Source organism: Hakea prostrata, chromosome 6 (assembly GCF_041222555.1).
Source record: "Hakea prostrata isolate BN-2017 chromosome 6, UWA_Hpros_2, whole genome shotgun sequence".
Lineage (NCBI taxonomy): Eukaryota > Viridiplantae > Streptophyta > Magnoliopsida > Proteales > Proteaceae > Hakea > Hakea prostrata.
This window is the reverse complement of record NC_142605.1, coordinates 7,901,199-7,909,885: the sequence shown is the minus strand read 5'-3', so window position 1 is coordinate 7,909,885 and position 8,687 is coordinate 7,901,199. Positions and strand designations below refer to the sequence as shown.

Sequence of the window (8,687 nt, the reverse complement as noted above, 5' to 3'; positions counted from 1 at the left end):
AACTATGGACTCTCATCCACAAATAGTGAATGGGAAGCTCTCATGTCCTCTCACGAGTTGGTAACCGGTCTTGAACTCCCATAAGCCCAAGTCTACTACTGCAACCCTACCAATGAATGGCCCCCACAATGTGATTCATGTCCTCTCAGGGGTTGGTTACCAGTCTTGAGTGCCCACAAACCCCCATTGCTGCCATGGGTTACCCGGTCTCAATACCCTTCCGATCAAATCTAATATAACAAGGACATCCTAGCCAAACACTACTAGACAAGCCCTAGGTATGTCAACCAATAATCCGGGAAAGAGTCAAGGGGCACCATAGGAAATGTCCCATACCACTTCCACTGATGTCCAGAGACAGAAACGTCAAAAGCACATTCCCCAATCCCAAATCATACTTAAGCAATCACATACCCAAAATCAGTCATTCACATACATAATTGATATCTCAATACATAGAAAGATAATCATTCATACATGATCAATTAAATGAAAAAAAATACATGAACAAGACCTACTATATTTACATCACTTATAGTAGTAATAGAAGTAACACGAATTATAAGAACAGCAGTAAACTCATGCAAATCAGAATTAGAAACTATAGATCATGCAATCTAGGTTATTCTAGAATCAACCATCCTTACCTTAACTAACTTTGAAGAAATTCCGGAGATCAAAGAAAATAGGTCTAAGATTAGCAAACAAACCCTAACAAGCATAGTTAAGTCATTAGGCACAAACCCTAGAAGATTAGAGGTCAAATGGATCAAAACAAACGAAGAAAGCCATTATCATCAGCTTGGGCTGATTGGTTTGGTCGATTGGTCTAGTCGACCCAATGAACAGTACGAAGCAGAATTTTGAATTTTGATCCGAAACTCATCTTCCCGGATTCAAAACACTCTAAAAATTCAAAGGAACCTTAGGAACAGTAATCTAAGATTAACTAGCATAGATTAGACATCAACAATGATCAAAATAGTAGAATTCTAAATTGATCCGTGGAATCGACGGAGACGCTAGAGAGAACGAGGATTCACTCTAGAAGAATAACAACAGTAGATCATAGATGAAAGCTAACATGAGAATAGATATAACATGCTTTAGAAATCAAAACAATGGAATGATCAAACATTCATGAAGATATCACGTGATCTCTTCTTAAAATAAACTATGTAGATCATAAAAGTTTTGGAGTGAATGGAGATTCACTCATAACAACAGAGATTGAAAAAGAGGTGTTTGGAAGGATGCAATACCATCTTCATAATCACAGCAATGAGATTAAATCAATACAATAGTAAATCAGTAGAAGATTAAAAGATTACTAACATTAATGAGGAACAATTGATGAAGAACTTTGAGAATTTGCAAGAGATCTTCCACACACCAAAGAGAGGGCTTGAGAGAGGCTTCCCACGTTCTCCAAAGGTTTTAGAAACAAAAGAGACTGAGAACCACGAAGCCCTATAAAATAGAGCATCAAATCCCTAATCAGAAGATCTTACACAGATCCTGTCAGCAATGGGTTGATTGGCCCAATCAACCCACTCATTTGACCCAGGTTGACAGCAAGCCTAAGTCAGGGAATTGAAACACCAAACCTCAATATTTTACATGGGCTTCTCCCAACTCATCAAACAACTTACCTAGTATGGAGGGATGCCTTCAAACCATCTCCAAATAGTCTTGAAGTCCATCAACCAAGCTCTTCTTCATCAAGGTGTAGTTTCTTCTCCAACTCTAACAAGGCTTCCAAGTATGGAACTCCATCAACAATTTCCATGGGTTTTAGGTCAAACACCATGTCTTCCATTGAGATGGCCCATAGTTGCCTTCTACCTTCACTCCGAGTCTTCGGACCTACAAACAACAAGGTTTTCGGATTAAGGTTAGGGCTGGATTTCACACACATACTCTACTTCCATGGTCAAGAGTTCTATACAAGTCTTGTCACACCCCGCCCAGCTGGATCCAGTCATACCAGAATACCTATGGAGGTGATACACCGCAAGACCTAGGTTTAGTGACAATTCCATACAACACATGATATAGCATAATTAAAGGACAAGAAAAATCAAGTTCAAGTATAAAGTTATCAAATCTGAATTATAAATAGGTTATAGTCATACATTACATCAAATCAAAAGTTACAACATCAGATTTTTTTAAAAGAAAAGAGGATAGTTTTCTTCGCAGCGAAATTATCTAAGAGCTTCCCTACTGGGAGCCAAATCCATAAGAGCAATCTAGACATTGGCATGAAGCGTCATGTGTGTCCACTTCTTCTCCCGTTGCTCCCTCAAGAAAGTTTATCGGCGACGAATCCTCCATTTGGAATGAGTCCTCATAACTTGTAGTATATTCTAATAGAAAAGACATATAAAAGGAATGAGTTCAATAGAACTCAGTGAGGTCAACTCAACATCATATCATGCATTGGTTCACAAAATTCCATGCCACACATATAGCATGAATATCGATAATGTAATTAATGATAATGGTATGACATATGAATGATTATGATATTATGCTCCTAACTCTACCATGATGTCTCTATAGTATACACGCATTAAGCAATACACTAGTCTCCTCTAGGCGTTGTCATTCGCTCTCCCTCAACAATCTCTATATCTTGGGTTCTCCGCGGTTGTTGGGTCAAGTCACATCAATCCGTGGCTAGGGTATAAGTCACCACTCTCTCACATCACCGTTTGGCATGAGAACTGGCGCATGTCAAGGATTACTGTGAAATCCCACCTAACCCTAACCTAGACACCCTATTTGTTTTGGATGAAGAAGAGCTTGATTGATGTTTGACCTTGAAGTTGGACCTTGAGTATAGTGTTGATATCTTTGGACGGTCCTAGGAAGTCAGGTCAGACCTCTTCCTTAGTGTAGATCCAAAAGACATGAAGTGAAGGAAGAAGAATTTGTGGGCCATCTCAATGGAAGACATGGTGTTTGAATCAAAACCCATGGAAATTAATGGTGGAGTTCCCTATTTGGAAACCTTGTCTAATTTGGAGATGAACTGCTTCTTGATGTTGAAGAGCTTGGTTGATGGACTTGAGGCCTAGTTGGACATGTTTTGGAAGGTCCATCAATGCTAGGTAAGTTGCTCGTCGAGTTGGGAGAAGCCCCATTAAAAATTTTGAGGTTTGGAGCTTGAAATCCCTATTTTTGGGCTTGCTATCAGCCTGGGTCGACTGAGCCAATCAACCCAACCAAGCTGCCTAGTGACAAGGGCTTATGCGTAAAACTCCATTTTTTAGGGTTTTTGATGCTCTACTTAATAGACCTTCGTGGTAATCAGCCCCATTATGTTCCTAAGCCTCTGGAGAACGTGGGGAACCTCTCTCAAGCCCTCTCTTTGGTATTGTGGAAGATCCTTTGTGAATTCTCAAGTTTTTCGGCGAAATCTTCCTCCTTAAGGTTAGTAATCACTCATAATTTTCTATTGATTTATTCTTCTAATTGATTCCTTTTCATCTCTGGGATTATGAAGATGGTTTTGTATCCTCGCAAATACCTCTTCTTCAATCTTTGTAGTTGTGAGTGAATCTCCATTCACTCCAATGCTTCTATGATCTACACAACCTTGAAGAGATCTTGTGAGATCTTCATGAATCTGTAATCATTCTATTGTTTCTTTTTTTATTTCAAAGCATCTTAGATTCATTCCTATGTTAGTTTCTAACTATGATCTACTGTTATTATTCTTCTAGAGTGAATTCTCATTCTCTCTTGCCTCTCCATAGAATTCACGGACTGTTTTCTCTAAAAACCTAGTTTTTTATTAATTTAGAACTCTATTCCTTGACCATGTTTGATGCTTAGATCATCATAGATAGTCTTATTATGTTTCTGGGGAACTCCCCTTCAAATTTTGGATAATCGGACTTCAAAGGAAGAAGTTATGACCGATTTAGGGTTTTCTGTTCCGTACTGTTCACTGGGTCGACTGGGGCCAAGCTGCCCAGCCAATCGACCCACAAAGTCAGTAACTCCAATTTTGCTCTGTTTTTCTTCCATTTCATCTTCAATCCTTAGGGTTTGCTCCTTATGTTCAATATATGTTTGTTTAGGGTTATTTCGGTGATCTTGGTCTTGCCCATTGATCTCTTTCTTGAAGTTTACGAAGTCGAATACGAGGTGAGTACTCCGCTCACAATATGCATACTTACATGCTTGTTATTGATAAGCATGCATTTACCATTATTTATTTGATTTAATTCCCCACACTTATTTAATTAAAGAGAGCTAATCGAGTATTTTTGTGTATTTTTCAGGAATAAGGAGATTTTGGTTATTATAGATAATATGGAATAAAGTTGGCAACTATATTTAGATATTGGTGGATTTTAAATCATGGCATTCAATCTTGCTGCTCAACAAATCATGAAAAGTTAGATCTTAGCCAAATTGGAAATAGGTGGAGGTCTAAGGAACAAAATTGGTAATAAATCTGAAAATCGGGTAAACAGACCTACCTTCAGTATTTTGGGAATATCTCTCTTGTATGAGCTTGGATTGTGGTGATTCAAGATGTTATGGATCGATATTGAAAATATCTACAACTTTTCAGTTTTGAGTTTTCCCAAAATCCAAAAGAATAAATATCAAAACGACGGGTAAAGAGAGGGGATTCATTGTATGCGGGAGACATAAAAGAGAAGCCAACCACAGAGAAGAAGAAGAAGGCGAATGCGGCTCTCTCTCTCTCTCTCTCTCTCTCTCTCTCTCTCTCTCTCTCTCTCTCTCTCTCTCTCTCTCTCTCTCTCTCTCTCCCTATGTTTCATTTTTATTTTTCTTATGAACTTTGTGATAATGAGTAGCTAGTTCCTTTTCTTTGGGATGTAGATGAACCATGCTTATTTCATTAATTTGATTGTTCTATATCTTCTAGTTGATTGTGTTTGAGTTTGGCCAAAGATGTTCTATAGCTCAACGAACTAAGCGTGCCAAGTTTCAGTGAAGGACGATAGTCTTGCGAACATAGGGCATACCTAGGAAGACCATCCCTAATTTGCTTTGAAGTGTAGAGTTATATCGATTAAGGAAAAGCATTGGGGATTCGAAATCCCAAAGATCTTCACATATTCATAGTTTAAGTTTTTTGCATTAATTAATAGATTTAGTTTAAATTTAGTTTTGTTAAATTCAATCTTAGTAACTTAGCCTTTTAGTTCTCTATAGTTCGACCCCGTACTTCCTGGTTGCTAAACTAGTATAAGATTTTATTTTTTATTGGTTAGCGACACGATCAAATTTTGGCGCCGTTCCCGGGGAACCAAAGCACGGTTGCTAGGATTGATTTTTGTCAATTAGGCATAATTTTAGAGTAATTTTAGCGTTTTTTATTTTTTATTTTTCTTTGCTTATTTAACTAATCTCTTTTTCTTTTGTTTTGTAGGTAACTGCAAGAGTAGCAATTCGATAATTAGTTTGGTTGTTATCTTTTATTTCTTAGATATAATTGTATTTAGGACTTTTCAATTGTAATATTTGCATTAGATTGGGTTGTTTAGGTTAATTTTAAAATTCCCCATCTTGTAGATCCCACATGTATAACTTTTGTTAAAAAGATCACGTGGATTGCGCTTCAGGTACGTCCTAAACTCTTCCTTTTGCTATAGTTATTTTCTTTTAGTTTTACTTATTTAGCTTCTTATTTTTTTCCTTCTTCTGTGTGTATGCATGGTCATCGTTCCCTAAACCCTGAGTTGACTCCACTTGACTTAGAGTTAGAAGAGACTTTAGCCAACCTTAGAAGGCAAAAAACCATGGCAAACTATGAGCCTCCAATAAGGCCCTTGAGTGAGCATTTCATTCCTACGACATATACTCCAGTTTCTTGTATTAAGTTGCCTAACATAGGGCGGCTCAATATGAGATCAAATCTAGTGTGATCCAAATGCTACCATCTTTTTATGGACTTGCCAATGAAGAGCCTTATAAGCACTTAGATGAGTTTTTAGAGGTGTCATTCACGATTAAAATTCAAAACCTCTCAATTGATGCTTTAAGGTTACTTCTTTTCCCATTCTCCCTTAAAGATAAAGCTAATCATTGGCTTCATTTTTTGGACAATGTTAAAATTTCTACTTGGGCAGAAATGCAACAGGAGTTCTTTAAAAAGTTCTTCCCCATTGGCTGTACTAATAGCATTAGGAGAGTGATAACAAGTTTCTCCCAACAAGAAGGAGAACAATTTCATGAGGCCTGGGAAAGACTAAAAGAATTACTTAGAAAGTGCCCCCACCATGCTATTCCAAAATGCCAATTGGTTCAATGCTTTTATGATGGCCTTAGAGACCGACATAGGCAAATGGTTGATTCTTCTTGTGGTGGGACTTTCATGCACAAGAATGAGAATAAAGCATGGGAACTTTTTGAGACCCTTAGTGAAAACTCCCAACACCATGCTTCAGCAACTAGGACTAAGATTCCATCCATTGGGCAACCAAAGAGGAGCGGTCTCTATGAGATCAATCCTACCATTGCGATGAGCACTAAGGTTGACTTGCTATCAAAGAAATTGGACCATCTCTTGTCATTAGGACAAAAAAACCCATCTCCACTTCCTACAAGTTTCTCTCCACCTAATCAGATTGAAGCATGTGCTTTATGTTCTAGCCTATCCCATCATGTCACTGATTGTTGTTTGGCTACACAATACCCTGAGTTTGTTAAGGAGCATGCACATTTGGCCCAAGGAGTCTCTAAATTGGGCAATGATCCATATTCAAATACCTACAACCCAGGATGGCGAAACCACCCCAATTTTTCATGGCAAAACTCAATGCCCAATCCCTCTAATCAAATACCTTATAGGCCACCTCCATATAATATGCACCAAAATGCCTATAGGAATGGGCATCCATCATCTCCACAACCCTCACATAATTCATCATTTGAAGATAAGGTACTAAAAGCACTTGGTGGATTAGAGCAAAACACTCAATTGTTGCATTCCCATTCTCAATCCATTAACAAATTCAAAACCCAACTTGGTCAACTAGCTGATGCCATCAATAGGAGGGAGGTTGGTCAATTACCTAGTCAACCAATAGGTAACCCTAATCATGAAATTGGGTCTAGGAAGGAACAAGTCCAAGCAGTCTCTATTGTGACACGTAGTGGGAAGGAATATTATGCACCTTTGCCTACTCCCAAGCCATTGCCCATTGATCTTGAGAGTCGAGATGAGGTTGATTTGACCCATGAGATTGGCAATGATGCACACAAGCTTAATAAAGAAACACCACCTGTGACTATTTCCCATCAATTTCCTTGTAAGGGGTTGCACATTCCGATTGTAGAGGGTCCTACTTGAATCGTACACTCCCAAAGCTCCCTTCCCTAGAGCTCTTGAGTCCTCAATTTTAGATTCTAGAAAGAATGCTAAGATGCAAGAGATGATTGATTTATTCCAACAAGTTCGTATCAATCTCCCACTATTAGATGCTATCAAGCAAGTCCCAACTTATGCTAAGTTTCTAAAAGATTTGTGCACCCAAAAGCGTAAGTTGAAGACTCAAACACCTAAAACTATGCACCTAACTGAACAAGTCAGCTCGGTAATTTCCAACCAACTGCCCCCTAAACTTAAAGATCCAGGTACACTTTTAATTTCATGTGTCATTGGAGATTTATCCATAAGTAAAGCATTGCTTGATTTGGGAGCCAGTGTGAATATTTTACCCGTGTTTAGTTTATGATAAGTTTGGTCTAGGAGATTTGAAATCCACTGATGTGATTCTACAATTGGAAAACCGCTCAATCAAACGACCCCGTAGGCTACTTGAAAACGTTTTGGTAAAGGTTGAGGATCTATATTTTCCTGTTGATTTTTTTATCCTAGATATGAACAATACAACTACCAATAAGTTACCACCAGTCATTCTTGGATGGCCCTTTTTAACTACTGCGAATGCTTGCATCAATTGTAGATCGGGTGTCATGGACATATCATTTGGCAATAAGAAACTTAGGATCAATCGTTTTGGTAAAAAGGCTTGTTGCACATGCTAAGTGCAACTGTGATTCCTACGAAAGTGAGTTAGGTTTTTCTTTCTTTATTTTCCGTATTACTTTTATTGTTTTGTTTTGCTCGAGGACTAGCAAACACTCAAGTGTGGGGGTATTTGATAAGCATGCATTTACCATTATTTATTTGATTTAATTCCCTATACTTATTTAATTAAAGAGAGCTAATCGAGTATTTTTGTGTATTTTCTAGGAATAAGGTGATTTTGGTTATTATAGATAATATGGAATAAAGTTGGCAAATATATTTAGATATTGGTGGATTTTAAATCATAGCATTCAATATTGCTGCTCAAGAAATCATGAAAAGTTAGATCTTAGCCAAATTGGAAACAAGTGGAGGTCTAAGGAACAAAATTGGTAATAAATCTGAAAATTGGGTAAACAGACCTACCTTCAGTATTTTGGGAATATCTCTCCTGTATGAGCTTGGATTGTGGTGATTCAAGATGTTATGGATCGATATTGAAAATATCTACAACTTTCCAGTTTTGAGTTTTTCCAAAATCCGAAAGAATAAATATCAAATCGACGGGTAAAGAGAGGGGATTCATTGTATGTGGGAGACATAAAAGAGAAGCCAACCACAGAGAAGAAGAAGACGGCGAATGCGGCTCTCATCTCTCTCATTA

The 8,687-nt window shown here is 37.8% G+C and overlaps 1 non-coding gene across 1 annotated transcript; it reads right to left on the bottom strand.

Moving 5' to 3' along the window:
- Positions 1-6,169: 6,169 nt before the first annotated feature.
- Positions 6,170-6,276, bottom strand: LOC149012193 (small nucleolar RNA R71). The gene has a single exon (XR_016174195.1). It is a non-coding gene; the product is annotated as a small nucleolar RNA R71 (small nucleolar RNA).
- Between the last annotated feature and the right edge of the window lie 2,411 nt (positions 6,277-8,687).